Source organism: Manis pentadactyla, chromosome 11, assembly GCF_030020395.1.
Source record: "Manis pentadactyla isolate mManPen7 chromosome 11, mManPen7.hap1, whole genome shotgun sequence".
NCBI classification, from domain to species: domain Eukaryota; kingdom Metazoa; phylum Chordata; class Mammalia; order Pholidota; family Manidae; genus Manis; species Manis pentadactyla.
In genome coordinates this window covers 36,060,603-36,078,236 of record NC_080029.1, presented here as the reverse complement: position 1 = coordinate 36,078,236, position 17,634 = coordinate 36,060,603, and the positions used below count along the sequence as shown (strand labels likewise).

General features: G+C 43.2%; 1 long non-coding RNA gene across 1 annotated transcript; it reads left to right on the top strand.

The window, feature by feature from the left end:
* The first annotated feature begins 15,714 nt into the window (after positions 1-15,714).
* Positions 15,715-17,421, top strand: LOC130679416 (uncharacterized). Its single transcript, XR_008992361.1, has 3 exons — positions 15,715-15,853; positions 15,952-16,066; positions 17,189-17,421. It is a non-coding gene; the product is annotated as an uncharacterized LOC130679416 (long non-coding RNA).
* The last annotated feature ends 213 nt before the right edge of the window (positions 17,422-17,634 follow it).

Sequence of the window (17,634 nt, the reverse complement as noted above, 5' to 3'; positions counted from 1 at the left end):
TTCTCTCTATGCTCAGGTTTATTCAGCTCTGTTCTCCTCTGCTCCACAGGCCATCTGTCACAGGAGGCTGTCACAGCCCAATTGGAATTCACTTTATCTTTTCTTTGGCCCTATTCACTAAGCAAACACGTGTTTTCAGCATCTCAGCCATGGAAATTCTCCGGCCCCCTTTCCTTTTGCCTAAAATGGAACTCTCAGTGGCTTTGCAGAAAAAATCCCACATTCTCCTGCAACCCAAACTCAACAGCTATATGTTGAATATTTATGATCTGCTTAGCTGCTATCATGCCCTCAAGAGGCTTATGATGTTGCCTCTTGAAATGAACAGACACATGGGAAACAATTTTAAAACAGCAAAACACAGCAATGTCAGTATAATCATTAGGTGCAAACTGAGCCACAGAGAATTTAATTGGCCTGCAGTGTCATAGATGATAAGACAACCCAGCTCTTTTCAACCCCAAAGTATGAAAACCGTAACTCCATGCTCAGCCACTGCTCTGTAAGCTCCATGAAGGGAGGAGGTCTGGGTGTTTCACTCATGATGTTTTCCAGAGCCATTTTCCCAGGGCTTACCATAGTAAAGGCTCACATTTGATAGTGTGAATGAGCCATTCATCAACAGCACCGGTAGTAGTTACTTTGTATGAAATTGTACTGCCCATAGGGCTCCAATTAATGTGCATTTTGGATTAGAGGCTCATCCAGGGCACAGAATGGAATATACAGCTAAGCTGGACGTGGCTAGTTCAAAAAGTGCTATCATTTATCATAGTAAAGCTTACCATAGTAAATGCTCAATTAAAAATTTAAAAAGGCAATATATAAATTGCCTACTGCATCTCCTATGGACAAAAAGATGTATCAGAAAAGCTAGACAAAATGGTCTGTTTTCTGGAGGCAGAGGTGGGAGGATGTTGAGGGGTTTGGAGGATTATAAAGTTCAAACTCACACTCGCCATCCCTGTCGACTGGGGTGGGCTTGATGATAAGAGTGGGAGAATAGAAAAGGAGAGAAAGTAAAACAAAACCAAAAACCCGCAACAGTAATGAGACACACAACTCTTCCCCTATGAGGCCTTACCTCCAGCTCAGGTGGGCCCTGTCCTGGGGCTCGCAGCTGCTCTGTGAGTGCGGGCTGGCCTGCTTTGTGCTACCCTGAGCCTCACACACCCAGGCATCAGGAGGGCAGGTGCTGGCTGTACTCTTATTTGTGTCCCTCACGGGGGGCTGGTGCCTCAGAGCAAACGTTTTTGAAATGAATTGAAATTAGGAAATATACTTTGCCACTCAGCCTTTTTTTTAAGTTTTTTTTTTTTTTTTCTGTTTCCTTTGTGACTTTTTTGGAAAGTAGTAATAATATAGGAAGAATAGGAGAGAAACCTCTTGGTAGTTATAAGGGGAAATGAATGTGGTGCCATTTTTTTTTAAGGCCCTGGGTCTGATCTGTCCCAGATTAGATTCCCATTATTAGAAGGAAAAAAAGTGAAAGAAATGAAGCTACATCTCATCGAGTCAGCCTGGAGGGTCTGCCTCACAGAGGATTGAGGGGGAAATGTTCAGTTTTATTGGTTCGTGCTGCTGGGTCCTTCTCTCCAGGACACTGTTTAGCACACCGAGTGAAGTGGAAAATTAAGAACAGGTGAGCAATCGGCTGTGAAAAACTTTAATGCACCCGACACCCCTTTGGGAGTGAGGCTAGACTCTCGCTGGTGCTCAGGACCAACTCTCTTCCAGTTCAGTGGGCTTTGTTTTTGTAATGGGAATTTAACTCCCTCAGGTGGCCCGGGATGGAGGACTCTTACTGCCTTCAGCAGCAGAAGGGCTGCAGCATCTTTAGAGAGAAGCAAGGCCACTGTCTGGGGAGGGGTCCCTGCTCACTGGGGGCCTTTGGAAATCTTGAAAACAGAGCGATGCTGTGATTACCTGGGGCTTCCAAGTGATGGAGCCGGGTGGGCAAGCCTCTTTCAAGCTCCCTGGATTGTTCTATAGAGAACAAGTCCTTGGATTTGGGTTGAGAGGGTGGGAAAGCTTCCTGTGTTTTTACTGCATCCCACACCATGCGCTGTCTTATTAATGTGTGATGCCAGCCTTCACTCCCTAACTCTAACAACAATTTAGTCTTGTCCAATAACCACCTTCCTGTCTCCTGTCTTCTCAGAATTTTTTCCTGGCTACTGAGCTTTTTAAGATGTAGAATGAAGGGAAATGGATTTAGAGAGGGAGGATTGGAGAGGCAGGGGCAAAGCGAAGGATCTTCTTGCTGGGCCCCCTCCAAAGCTTTCCTTTGCTGAGGAGAATTCTAGTACTGGCCAGAGTGTAGATGCAAATTAAAACATGAAGTGAGTGAAAGTGACTTAGGAGCTAAATCAACCTGTGTAACAAATACGGGATGAGGAAGACTGAAAAATGGAAAAAAATTTGTGGGTTGGGTGTTGGGTAGGGTTGCCAGATAAAATACAGGATACCAGTTAAAACCGAATTCAGATGTACAACAAATGGTTTTTGTGTATAATGTATGTATCTTGTTTAGTATAAGTATGCCCTAAATATTGTATGGGAAATATTTATACTAAAAAAATGATATGTCATGTATCTGAAATTCACATGTTAACTGGGCATCCTTATCTGTGGTTTGGTTTGGTTTGGTTTTGCTAAATCTGGCAGGTCTAGTGTTGGGGAGAGTTTTGTGAGATTTCTAGAGCTGAGATTCTGGAGTGGTGGGCGGGGCTAGGGGAATCGGGCAGAGGAGGAAAAGGTATTTTAAGAAGTGTTGTGTGGGTTCTAAGTTGTATTGCCTTTTATGTTTTTTGAGTGATGTTAGTACGAGTAGAAAACAAATTACAAATTACACCTGATTTTAGAACTGTCTTCTCCAAATGGAACTCCATGTAGAGACTGGGTGAAAGGAGATCCTGGCTTATGTCTGGGACACAAATATATTATCTCATATAATCCTTACAATTATGAAAGGTAAGCAACATTAGTCTTACTTTACAGATGAAGAAATTAAGGCTCAGAGAGTTAAATAACTTGCCCCAAGTCACACTTTTAGTGGAGCTGGATTTCAAGCCTAAGTTCCTTTGGACTCCTATGCTTGACACCTGAAGCCTAAGGAGCACGCATCACACTGAATCTCTGTTTCCCAGCAAAATGCCACTAGGCCATGCATGTTTTTGAAAATATTTGCATATAAATGATAAATGCATGTAGAATGGACTCATGGATTTGCAGCATTCCTTTGTCAGTTAAAGAAATAGATATTTGGAGAAGATAAGGTTCACACCGGCAGGTAGTGGCTGAGCCAAGACTAGAACCTGGACCCACAGAGGGTACACAAGGGGCTGAGAGCTCCAGGGCATAGCTGTGAAGAAATGCAGCAGGTCAAGTTGACCCCCTTCTTATTGTGGGCCTTCTCCTGCCTCAAATTGCCTTATCTCTCCCCAATTCCCTCCCCTCCCTCTATAGGCATTGAGCTGTGTCCCATTTCTGTGTGTTCCTGCTCAGAGCTGGCTGTCAGAACCCCTGCAAGGTATTAGCTGACAACAGCCTATGGGAGAATCATAAAATGTTAGCCCAGTGGAGGATATTAGAAGCGAGTGTGTGCCGGGACAGATATTGCAGGAGATGCCAGAGGGTCTGGCCACCAGGTGACAACGCAAGGTGGCATTTACCTTGGGGATTCACTGTGGTCCAGAGTCTTGGTGTTCCTGGCCTTGCTAGTCCAGATATTCCATCTTCTCATGCCCCAAGTTTGGCTAGATGACTGATGATGACTCACAGTAACAAAGCTCAAAGAGAGAAATAGAAAAAAAAAAGCCACTTTATTTATGTACAATAAGACAGAAACATGCTAAGCTGACTTTAGCCTGACCAGGACCTTCTCTCTTGTAGGAAAAGCTACATGGAGTGTCAAGGTATCAACTAGTTGTTGTTTAGGGATCCTGAAATCAGTGCAGGGGCAGTTGGACAGAGAAGATCAGAATTTCATGATATTGAGTGCTAGCTAAATTATGGGGCCATTACTTACACCTGGAAGGAATACCTGCTACAGTGGGTTGACCCATCATACTAGGCATAGTGCTAGGATATAGCATGTATCAGACCAGGTCTAGAGAGGAAATAAACAGCAAATGCAAAAGGGAGTAGTGATTGCAGAGAATTTAAAGAAGGTATTCTTTTCAAATGTAATGACCACCTCCAGGGCAAAAGGTGAGACAGTTACCAGAACATGGAGAGAGAGGGAGTTGCTGCTCTAAGGGAGGGCATTTCCATGGGATCCGTGGCCTTCAGTAGAAGAATACAGCCACTGCTTAAACAGTCAAGCAGGGAGAGACCCTGGGGAAGAAATACCTTAACTTCCCTCTCATACTGTCCTCTGATCCTGCTTGGCCTCTCATTGGCTGAACACAGCTGGAAGCCCAAGGGCTTGATACCATGCATGGAGGCCAGCCTCTGAGATCACAGAGCAAGACAGAGAAAGTGGACAGTAGATCTGGATGGGCAGAGATCCCTGGCACATGGGCCTGCAAGCATTGTGCCTCCTCTTTCTCATGCTGCCTTATCAGGCTACCTGGCTTCTCCTTGAGACACTCCAAAAGAATCTCTTTTATCTAGTTACGCAGGGGCCTTCCTGCTCTGAGGGCCATTTTCTCCTCTAAGGTGACTCTGGATATCTCTGTTCTGATTAGTTAAGTGATGAATCCATTAATGTAATCTTATAATCTTATTTTCCTTGTTTCCTCAGGGGCTTTAGGGCCAGGATCAGAGGTGCACCTCAGAGCAGCCTTCATAAACCAACCTAATTCAGCTTCACTGGCTAGAAGAGTCAAGGGCCAAGAGCAGGCCAGGGCTCTCTCAGATACTCTCAGCATCGCCTTTACCAGAAGTGTTCCCATTTTAAAGGGGACTCTGAAACATACAGAACTGAAGACCCAAAGGACTGTCTCTCAAATGGCAAAATTTCAGTTTAGTAGTGGGGAGGTGTGGTGGGCTGGCCAACCCTCCTGCCAAAGATGTCTGTCCAACACCCTCATTCACAGGCTGTACTAAGACCTGCTCAGGATGGCTTTTTTGTCAACCTATTTTGAGTCTCTACACAGACACCAATGGATTGGAATCCTGAGTGTAAAATCTACCCTGGTTATCTGTCCCATGCACAACTGAGGCTACAGGGGTTTTCTGCCCTGATAAGCATGTTCCCAGACCCGTCCTTCCCTGCTCACCAGGCAGGGGCTGGACGGGGCCTCTCATCCCCAAGACCTTCGAGTTGAAAGCACTACGTTCCCAGAAAGGCAAGTGTGAGAGGCAGGGGCAAGGAGGCCTCTCCAGGCAGGGAAGGTTGGTGAAAAAATTAAGGAGTGACATAAAGGTTTCCTCTTGGAACTGTACTGCAGAAATAACCCAAAGAAATGGCTCTGAATCTGCTTTGAACTGAAGTGCTGGCAGAGGGGGATGGGGATCCGCTGCGTGAACGCCATGTCATCCAGCAGGTTTCCTTGGTTCTATCCTCCACCCCTGTGGTGACCCCACCAGGCTCTCAGGAACAGGTCCTTCTCTGTGCAGCTGTTTTCTTTCTTCTTCAATTAAGCCACACACACTAGGATGGAAATGAAGAGGACATCACTTAAAATCTGCTTTCAGAATGAAATGGAATATGAAAAGGCTCAAATCCATTTTAGAGACAGCCTCTTCTGTCAGAAATCAATACAGCCCTTGCATTCTACAATGTGCCAGTTCATAAAGTAAAAACGGCTCGAACTCTCAATTTAACATTTTCAAAGCTGATATTAAATTCCAAGACTTTATATCTGCTGTTGCCCATTTAGGACCAAGTTATAAATCTGAAGTCTCTCCCCAGCTTAAGGGTCTGACAGTGCTCGATAAAAACTTTTATAATCAAGTTCGATAAAAAATCACAAATCTCCATTGTGCGATTTTAAGCTTACAATAATCTGTGTAAATAACATCTTCCAGCCTTGAGGTTTGTCAGTATTTGTCATTTTTTAAAGTGGATAAAATAGAAATACTATGTGAACTCTTACCTCTTGGATGGAAATTACTGTTAGTAAAGGATTCAATGAATAAGATGTCTTCATAGCGGCATTTATAAAGAATGACTGTGCAAGACCAGAAGATAGAATCTTTAGTGACAACTGTGGTCTGCTACTGATGGCATTCACGGGAAAAAGGCCATCATCTGGAAGCCTAAAAAAGACTCCTTCTTGACCATTCTGAAACAGTTCTGAAACAGGCAGTATGCACCCTTCCTTTTAAACTATCCTTAGGCTAGAAATAAAGAGGTCAATTTCATCTCAAGCCTGTTTTGCGTGAGCTACTTTCTTCAGAACAAAAACCTTTAAAAAAAGTAATAAAAGATATTTTTATTCAAGTAAGTTGTGTGTTTTTCTATCTGTAAAAAAAGATCAGAAACAATGCTATGTATACATATACATATGAATACACACATGTACACACATACATATTTACTAAAATCATGAAGATAGTGGGGGAATGGTAGACATCAAGTTCAGGACAGTATCACCTCTAAGTGATGCAAAGGGTACATGGGAAGTTTCAGATGAATTTGTAATATTTAATCTTTTCAAACTGGGTGGTTCAAGGACTCAGCACATTTTTGAGTATGCCTGGTTTATTTGTACAGCTGCCATATTTTATTAAAACAAATTTTAAAGGAAGGTTCAGGGCTGTATGATGGTGAACTTTTGTGTTAACTTGACTGGATGAAGGGACGCCTAGATAGCTGGTAAAATTTATTTCTAGGTGTCTGTCTGTGAGGGTGTTTCTGGGAGAGATTAGCATTTGAATCAGAGGACTGAGTGAGGAGACAGACCTCACCAACGTGGGCCAGCATCACCGATCTGTTGGAAGCCTGAATGGAAAAAAATGGTGGAGGAAAGGTGAATTACCTCTCTTTTTGAGTTAGGACGTCCATCTTTTCCTGCCATGAAACATCAGAACTTCTGGTTCTCAGGCCTTTGGAGTCTGCTTGAAAATTACCACTGATCTCCTGGTTCTCCCCAGCTTGCAGACAGCTGGTCATGGGGCTTTTCTGTCTGCATAACTGTGTGAGCCAGTTTCTATGATAAATCTCTCTATCTGTCTCTCATCCATATCTTAATGATTGGGTTTCTCTGGAGAACTCTTGACTAATACAGATTAGGTCATCAGAGAAATGGAGAAATCAGGGAATAGTCCAAATGCTATGCAGATTTACTATGGCTTTTTTACTCTGCTAACAGTTGCTCTGCCAAGTCTAAGTAGACCAGGACATGTCAGTGACAGGGGAGGGAGGGCAGAAGGCAGAATGGTGTGTTGGCTTGTACTGGCTCATGAAAGCTGATTGACTTTCAGGAATTTTGCCAGCTGGTCAGTTAAACATCCATTATTAAAAATTAAATTATATAAGCTTACCATTAACTAAGTTGAATTGAAAACAAAGGTAATACTTAAAACTTATCACATCTTAATTATTTTGCTACATCATACTGCTTTTTGTGTTCTTGAAGTTATTTCTATCTGTTATATCTGTATAGTGAAAATACGATATAATACACATCTCTTTACAACTCTGTGTTCAGTGACATCATGGTGGCAGCTTGAAATTGGTGGTGGTGGGAGTATTTACACCATGGAAATTGGCAAATTCTAGGAACTGAGGCTCCCTGCTGACCCCCTTCCACTTGAGAGTCTTCTGTGAAACATTTACCAGCACACCATGGGGCAGAATCCAACTTCTCAACAGCTTCTTGCCTCTAACTTCATTCTGAACATTCTGAATCCTCAGTCACCAAGAAAGACATACGCCCTCTAGCAGGTTTGGGTGACTTCTGCAAAACCAGCTGGGCAGAATTTTCAGGGGAGAGATGGTCTATTTCCTTCTATATATCTCCTGCCGCTCAGAGTATCAACCATCAACGACCCTCATAGTCCCCTGCCAGGGTGTATTTATCTGTAGGGATTCCAGTCCTGGGAGTCACATTGTCAGGCCAGAGGCCTCTACTTGGCAATCCCTGTTCCATTTCTCTTTCCTTTTTTGCCCTGACTTGTCTTCAGCTGGTGACTCCCTAAAGGCCTGAGACCTTGATTTATCTAATACGAGAAATTGGCAAAGCTGTGCGACACTCGCTTGCAGAAACTCTAGGGTATATAGGCTTATGCATATGTCCAATGGCCAAATTCTCTGTTGGATTGAACGTGTGTCCTTTAGGCTGTGTGCCTGCTGCTGGCAGCTCCTGGGGCATCTGGAGTTTAGCAAGTGACAAGCAAGTGGTGGTTGAAAAATTATTGCCCTGTTCTCCCCTTTCCCCAGCCTCCAGCAATATCTGGGCCTGTGGCTTCAGCCCTCTGAACACCAGCTAGAGTCAAAGAACAGCATCAGTTCTAATGGGGATAGAGGGAAATTGGTTACCATTCAGGGAGGTCAAAGAGATGCTGCTAAGAACAGTAAAAAAAAGAGGTTCTCTCTTGAAGTTGATCTTGACTTTTTCCCCTTTCCCAGTTCTTCTCTAAGCCATTTCAAAAGTAAACTCCATGAAATGGAACAACCTAAATATCCATTAGTAAGGGACAGGCTATGTACATTCCATCTTAAGAAGGAGAATTATAGATCAGTGAAAAATCACCTTTCTTTTTGAATATTATAGCATGTCCATGTAATGCTTGTTTGAAATGTGATATTGAACGAAACCAAAACTTTAAATGGTTATGTTGTAGAGATCACAGGGCACATGAAAAACCTACCTTCTATAATTTAACACTATGTTTAAAAAGAAAAACTGAACTGTTCTGGGTGGAACTAACTGTTCTCCTGTGGTTTAAGATATAATTTCTAGTGGCAGCAGATAGATTCAAAAATTGCTGTAACTCAAATACTTTAGAGGGAAGATAACATACTCTTGAAAACTATAAAATGACTCAAAAAGTAGCTTTGGGGATGAAGGAGATGCTAATGTGAAAGTGACACAGGAAGAGTTTGAATAAATTATGTCATGAAATGTGAGAGTGGAAAAAGTTGTATATGTACCTTAGTACATTATTTTACAAAGCATATGATTTTAAAGACATTTGGGCAACTAAACCTATATATAATTTAAGTTAAAAATCATGTTTTAAAAGACTAATGACATGGGGAAAAGATCATGGTGGTGATAAATCTGTATAAAAATTCTTGGTCTGTAAAACTCTCCAATTACATCCAAATACAGATGAAAGAAAATAAACGTATACCCGTCTGGAAGGAAAGTCACCAAAAAGAAGCAGTGGTTGTATTTGTATGTAAAATACAGGTAACTTTTATTTATACATTTTTGTAGTATCCAAACTTTATACAATGAATAGTCATTGCTTTTTAACAAAAAAGAACCTTATTTTAAGAACAAAATGATAAAACATCTACCTGGGGACTCTGCCTCCACTCTGCCCCTGTGGACCCTCCTAAGTGTGTAACAGTGTGAAGTAGAAATGAAATAACTGCTAACTTTTACTGGGTGTGAATCATGTCCCCAGCATTGTACTGGGTGTTTTGCATGGATCATTTTATGTAATCACTACCCCAGTCCTGTGAAGTTAGCATGACTACTATGATTTTATAGGTGAGGAAATTAAGGATCAGAGAGGCTTCATTTTTTGTTTAAGTCACACAGCCTGTGAGTTGGGGTGCTGGCATTTAAACCCAGGCAGGCGGACTCCAGAGGCTACACTCTAAGCCCTGGCTCTCTGCTGTGCTGTCCCCCTCCACTCCAGTACCTGGTCAGATTTCAGAAGCTTTAATGGGCCAACCCATGAGAAAATTCCTGGCCAAGTGTTCTAAGCATTTCTTTTCAGCCTCATACTTCAAGGAGCTGGAAATTTTAATTGAGTTAAGCAAGTTTCTTCCATGGGACTATAACGTTTGCAGGATGAGATGAAGTTGTTGGGTAACATGTTTTCACCTATTTCTTTAGATAGAAAGTCTTCTAAAGGAATGGGACAGTTGATTTCCTGGTTTTAAATGGGATCTATGAGGATGCTTATGAGGCTACTCAGACAGGAAGAGACCCAGATTACGAGGACTGGCCAGACCACGGGGAGCGCTAGGGTAAGGGGCTCTAAGCAGTCAGGAGCCACAGCATCAGGGGAGCAAAGGAGGCTGTGAGAGGCTCAAGACTAGCTTTGTCGGCAGAAGGAAGGGGATCAGTGGTACAGAGCACACACACTGTTCATGTGCGTGCTTCGTTCTATCCTCTCAATAACCCTGTTGAGTAGTTGTCATCATCCCCACTTGACAGGTAGAGAAGAGGAGGCTCAGCGAGGTGGGCCTGTCTGTGGTCACACAGCTACTGAGTGGGAAGCCAGGATGTAAATTCAGTCCTTCTGGCTCGCCAGTGCTCCCATTCCTATCCGTCAGTGTCTCAGCAGGAGATGCGCAAATGGAGAAACTGAGGAGCATTTAACAAAGGGGCTAAAAAAATATATATTGAAGGGGATATTAATAATAATAATTTAAAAAGGGGCTGCTTACAGAGGTGTAGACAGGTCACAGGATTTGGGACATGCTACCAACAATTGTGGCACCTCAGCACAGTGAGGATTGTCAGCTGAAAGAGTCTGAAAAATGGCAGAAGCAGGAAGTCCACTCTGACTCCGGTCCTGCTTGTCTTTCTTCCCTGAAACAGGTCATGAAACTCCCACATGAAAGGTACCCTCCCAGTATGAGGAGGAAGACGTTCACTAGAGATGAGGAATTGGGGACAGAGAAATCTGTACAAATAGACGTTGCTAACTTCCTCTTATCTTCCTAGTCACTTCACTGTTTACCACTCCTAGCCCAAACCCCTTTGTCCTGTCAAACTTGACAAATTTACTATTTCTTGCCTAAGAGGTATAAAAGCTTCCTGCTTTGTTCAGGATTCATGCAGGTCTTTATTCTCTTGTGCCAGCTCCCATGTACATGTAAAAATTTAATAAAATGTGAATGCTTTTTCCTGATAATGTTTCTCAGTCTCATTTTCCAATCCAGCCAGAGACCCTAAGAGGGTCAAGGAAAACTTCCTCGCTTATGCAGGGTGATGGGAAACCATCAATAGCTTGAGGCTAGCGATAGCAGGAAATCATTATTGCCCCTAAAGGTGAAAGGTCTTAAGGTGCAAGAGGGCGAAGTAGTTACGAGAACCTGGAAATAGCAGGGCCACTGATAGGAGCTGTCATTGTTGGTAGAGGTACACCAGGCTGTGGCCCTGCTGGTCTCCAGATGGTGTTTCCTATTGACTTAATGCAACTAGGAAGCCAGAGGAATAGGAAGCCCAATACACATGGATGCCATCCACCTGGTGGCTGAACCAGGGTAGAAATGTGTAGAGAGTGGATCTGGGGTGCGGGGACCAGTGAAGAATACCTTGTACCCTTTCCATGCAGCAATAGTCTGCCATGTTAATATTATTTCCACAAAAGCCTCCCCATTGTGTGCATCAAAGGACACTATTAATCGAGTGAAAAGACAACCCATAAAATGGGGGAAGCGATGGGAACCATGCTACTCAAGCTGTATAGCAAAGCTCAGGCTGGAGGCAGACCCCCGCAAAGCAGGGGCCTTTGCAGCTGGCTTCCACTGTTACCCACCTTGATTTTGTTATTCTCCATTATACTATTGGCTTTGCTTTTGCTTACATTGTTGCCAAGGGCTAAGCTAACCTTTGCTAAGCAGCACGGAAAGGAGGAGAACATAAACTTCCCAGAAGCTTTTCAGGACAGTGCTCCTGAAGAATGGAACACACAGGGGCCAGATGGCGATCTTGGCATGGAATACCAAAACCTGCAGGTAGCTAGTCAAACATTGACTACCCCATCTCCACCTAAGTGGGAATGCCCCCTTGTTTGCAATGCTAGTGAAATTAGTGATGAAGAGTTTTATAGGAAAATTAGAGAAATAAGAGTTATGGGGGAATACTGAATGGAATAACCCTGCCTGACACTTAATCAATCTTCTCATGTTTTCTTCCATCTGCTATTTCTGTAGTTTTTCTTCTTTCTTCCTAATTGCAGCCCTTTACTAGAATTTGTGCCTCATATGTGAAATTACCAAGTACCATAATTCTTCCAAGTGGTAAAGATACCTCAAGACAAGTGCTGGGCATAGAAGCCATGGGGCATAAATCTGCAAAGTGAAAAGCTAACCTTTTCCAAGAATGTTACTTCTCTCTCACTTACCAGCTTTACATCTCCCTGTATGGCCCTGGAAGATGGCTGGTTAGCCAGAGACGGGTAAGATTCCTCAAGGGAGGAACAACCTAAGACAGGCACAGTCGCAAGGGGGGCCATCAGGTGAGAAAATGGGGGTCAACTGAGGTGAGGCTTAGAACCTCACCCCCCAAGTTTTGAGAGAAATCTTCTGCACCCGTGGATGTTTTGTTGCCCTTGTCTAACTTGGATTAATACCCAGTCTATAGGCACAGATCTGATCATCTACACTTGCCTTCTTACAGCACTAAATCATGCTTTCTATCTTTATCTTGCATCTACCTACTACTTCAGCATTTTATTAAAAGAAACATAAGGGGAAATGTGGAATTCACATATAAAGGTATCCACCCAAAGGAAAGAGAAATATGGATAACATAGAGAAAGTTATTTTGCTGCCTACTGTGCCCTATGAAGGGGTGTATGATGAAGATATGAATTTATGGTTTTGGATTGATTATAAATTTATTAAAGCCTTTAGAACATACTTTCAGGAAAGAATAAAGTGAAGAAGATGAGCATGATGCCTGTGGACGAGGGCAGAATGAAGGGCTTAGAAGGCATGATGGAATAAATATTATGAGGGGATAAAATGTAACCATTGCATTAGAAATAAAGAAGATGGTAACCTGCCCAGCTAACTGTGGCAGTGGGTGACCTGTATTTCACCCTGAGCTGATAGACTCCATAGTCACTGCTACATACTGCACACTTCTGCGGTCACATGCATTACTTAGAAACCGCATTGCATAGAAACGAGAGACACAGTAGAGTACATGTTGCTAAGAAAAGTTTAGGTCAAGGAACAGGAAAAGGTCACCTGTCTGACACTTGGCTAACCATGTATAGATTAGAAGGAAACAGAAAGAAAAAGGCTTGCCTATGCTTGTTAATCAAAAGAAAAAAGAAAAAATAATCATATCCTTGTGCAAAATGTTATAAATAAAGATGTCATCAGCACTTTGTCAAGAGACCTCCTCCAACTGACTCAGCGTCCTATCTCTCCCTGTGCTGACTCCATCCTGCACCTTTGGGCATCCCACCCCTCGGCTAGAGCTGGACTCCAGCAGGGAAGACATCTGCAAATCATATATTTGATAAGGGAGCAATAACCAGAATATATATAGAACTCCTGTAACTAACATCACCCAAAAAATGCAAGGCAAAAAATGAGCAAAGGGCTTGTACAGATGTTTCTCCAAAGAATATATACAAATGGCCAATAAGCACATGAAATGATGCTCAACATCAGTGATTTGAGAAATGCAAATCAAAACCACAATGTGATACCACTTCGCACTCATTAGGATGTCTATAATCAATAAAATGGGAGATAATAAGTGTTGGTGAGGATGTGGAGAAATGGGATCCTTCATGTATTGCTGGTAGGAATGTAAACACATGAGGATGCTGTGGAAAGCAATTTGGTGATTCTTCAAAAAGTTAAATACAGAATTGCCACGTGAGCCAGCAATTCCACTCCTGGATATATGCCCCAAAGAACTGAAAGCAGGAACTCAGACATATACTTGTATACTAATGTTCATATCGGCATTTTCCAAAAAAGCCAAAAGGCAGAAACAACTCAAGTGTCCATTAACAGATGAATGGATAAACAAAATGTGATATGTACATACAATATAATATTATTCATTCATAAAATGGAATGAAATTCTGACATGCTGCAACATGCATGCTAACTGAAAATATTTTGCTAAGAGAAATAGGACAGACACTGAAGGACAAATATTGTATGATTCTACTTACCATGAGATGCCAAGAATAGATAACTTTATAGAGACAGTAAGTGGAATAGAGGTTACCAAGGACTGGAGGGAGGTGGGGTGGGGAATTATTGTTTAATGGGGACAGAATTTCTGCTTGGGATGGTGCAAAAGCTCTGGAAATGGATGATAGTGATGTTGTACAACTGTGAATGTACTCAATGCCACTGAATTGTACACTTAAAATGGTTGAAATTTTATGTTATGTATATTTTGCCCCCAGCCCACAAACACACTCCCGACTTCCCTAAGTCAGAAGCCACTCTAAGAGGATATGGAGTGTCGGAGCCCTTAGGTTCCCATCATGGGGTTTAATGACCCTCTGAATTACCTACCCATTATCATCTTCTTTTTTTTTTTTTTTATCAGCAGAGAAACAAAATTCCCTAGCCTGACTCGAAATTTGTCAGTAGGGTACTCTAAACCCAGTGGCTTTTTTGATAATGCAGTTTTGGGGACTGATAGTCCTAGGGAGGGGATGAATCAATTTTTTTTCTTTTTGGTAATGAGACCCCCAGAATGGCCGCTGGCAGCATGCTGCCCCTATTGCTGGGGGCCAGGGGATAAGTGGCTCTGAGTGCCTGCCTGGGGGCAATTCAGGGCCTCAAGAGGTTCCCAAAGAAACTGCTGTTCTGAGATTATTCATCTGATGGGGAGATGCTGGTAAGAAAAGGAAAGAAATTCTGGTAAGGTGTGGCCTGAATCCTGCAAAGAGAAATGGCCTGGGAATGGATTGTGACATCCCTTAGTAGGTGGCCATGGGAATGAAAGGCTCTCCTGAACAAACCTGGAGGGGACTTCCATACATCCCCAGCTGAAGGGTGGGGCTGGGGGCAGGCTGAGCGTCTCCAGATCGTGTGGGCTCAGAGGGCTTCATAGACTTGCGGTCTGAGCACTCACACAGGCCCCACATTCACAGAGGCCCCATAGTGAACTTAATGCTATGCTGTTGCCATCTTGAAATTCTTAATAATTTTTTAAACAAGGGGCCTGGCATTTTTATTTTGTACTGGGGCCTTCAAATTGTGTAGCTGGTCCTGCCTGGAGGGCACCAGCAGGAAGAAATGCCACCTGGAGTCACTGGGCCAAAGGCCAAGTGGGAAGGGAGAGGGACAGCAAGCACACAGCAGAGCAAGTGCCCCAGTAACAGGGGATGCCAGCTTTTCCACCAACCCCTGTGATGAGCACTCTTAAAGCAGCCCCCAGACTCAGGAGCCAGGGAAGGGTGGCAGGTGGTGAGTGCAGCTCCGGCATCTGCCTGTCCAGGTCTTTGTTTTCTCTTTCACTCTGTTCTTGGCTTTCACTTCAGTCCTGGCCTGGACCTGTGCCCATTATTCACTAGTAGAGCTTTCATACCTAGTATTACTACTTGTTGAAATTTCTCGTTTCATATTGCTTCTATCTTATCTCTTTAATTCTACTTGAGGTTTGCTTTAGATTCTTAGTCTGTTTGTTCTTGTTCTAATCCTTCTGTTTCAGATACTGTGCACGCCTGGTGCGATTTGCTGCTTTTCTTCTGAAGGAGGGACAGTGCCCGGGTTCGGGGTGTGTATCCCCTGCAGCCTTGGCTGCTCCATCTGGTGTTGCTGCAGGGAAGTGCCCGAGCAGGCCCCCGGCTCCCCAGGGGTTTCTTGTGCCTTGTTGCTATTGTCATTGTTGTTGGTTCCTGGAATCCCCGTGTCTCTATAGTTTCCCCAGCGTGGATTTGGGAAAGGGCCCCAGCTCTGCTGCTCTGCCAAGTTGGCAGACGCTGAAGGTCTCTTTCTGGCTTGCTTCTAAGTCTTGTGTAACCTATCCATGCTGCATTGTAAACGGGTGAAACCTATTTTGTTGTAAGTTGCTAGGTATGGGTGTTTCTCCATTTCACTGGTCCCTTTCAATTCATTCACAAAGGGACAATTAATCAACTGCTACTGCCATTTAATTACAGGATCCCCCATCGTGGAGGCTTACAAACACGGTATGTGAGAGGAAGATGTTTCATTTCTGAATTCTGATTGGTGCAATTTTCTTGCAGTCTCATTGACCAAGTGCCAGGCAATTGTGTAGGTAAATATTCATATATTTTTGGAGAGGGTATTTGTGGATGAAATATCATGACATCTACACTTTACTTTAAAATACTTTTGCATTAAAAAAAAAAGTTTAAAAATAGGAGCTGTTAGTCCAGAGTATTACATTCACAAGCATAGATTGTGGGAATTGTTCTTGTAGGGAAGTAATGTTTCTATTTTATACTGCGTATTATCTGACTTATATTGTATATAGTCATGCTATTTGTTCTACAGAAATGCTATGACCTGGATGTTTGTGTCCCCCACCCAGATTCACATGTTGAAATTCTAATGCCCAGTGTGAGGGTATGAGGATGCGGGGCCTTTAGAAGGTGCTGAGGTCATGAGTGGGGTTAGTGCCTGGTAAGGGGGCCTCCAGAGAGCTCACGGCCCCTTCCACCATGTGAGGGCACAGGGAGAGGCACTGACTATGAGCCAGGAAACCGGCCCCCACGAGAATGTGACCGTGCTGGCACCCTGATCTTGGACTTCCAGCCTCACAAACTGTGAGAAATAAATTTCTATTGTTTAAGCCATGCAGTCTCTGGTATTTTGTTATAGCAGCCTGAACAGACTAAGACAATAAATATTTGGCAATATCTCATTTAATGAATTTTGCAGAAGTAATCCTCATTTCAGTAGAGAGAAAACTGAGGCCCACTAAGCTTGTGACTTGCTTGGGGCCACATACAAAATCAAGATAAGATCTTAGTTCTGCTGGGCACAGATCCAAAGCTCTTCCCACCACCTCATCCCTCTCCTTCAGGAATCAGAGAATCGAAGTTTACCTGCCTGGTTCAGCCATTTCGCCTTCAGAGTACAGTGTCTACTTTCACAGATTCAGCCTCTCTTTGTTGATAGAACATGCACTGCAAAAGCCGATTCAGATGTTTCAAGTCAAATGTCTCACAAAGTGGTTGCAATTGATGGAGTACCCATAACTCAGGATAGTGGCTGTGCTTGTTTATTCTTTCCAGTCTTTTTATTTTTTTCCCTTTACCCATTCCTCCACAGCCCTCCCCTATGGCAACCACCAGTTTGTTCTCTGTATTTATGAGCCTATTTCTGTTTTGTTTGTTTGCTCATTTGTTCATTTGCTATTTATTTTCTTAGATTCCACATATAAGTGAGATCATATGGAATATATCTTTATTTTACTTTGCTTAACACCCTCTGAGTCAATCCATGTTGTCACAAATGGCAAGATTTCATTCTTTTTTATGGCTAAATAATATTCCATTGAAAGTATGGCTGCTGGCTTCTCCCAGAGCAAGTGATCCAAGAAAAAGAACAAGGAGGAAATTGCAATGCGTTCTATGATCTAGTCTTGGAAGTCATACACTGTCACCTCTGAAGGGCCCCCACCCATAAGATGGCAAAATTCCTGCTTCTCTTCCAGGTCCTCGGTTCCCGCCAGCACCACCTGAAGCCCAATCACCCCTAGCCCCCCTAATCCCAGCAGCTAGCCAATAGCCACCAGCCCCGTGGAAGTAACACCACAATCACCCCATGCCCCTTCCTATATAACCCAGCACCTCTCCCTAATAAAGCGGAATTCT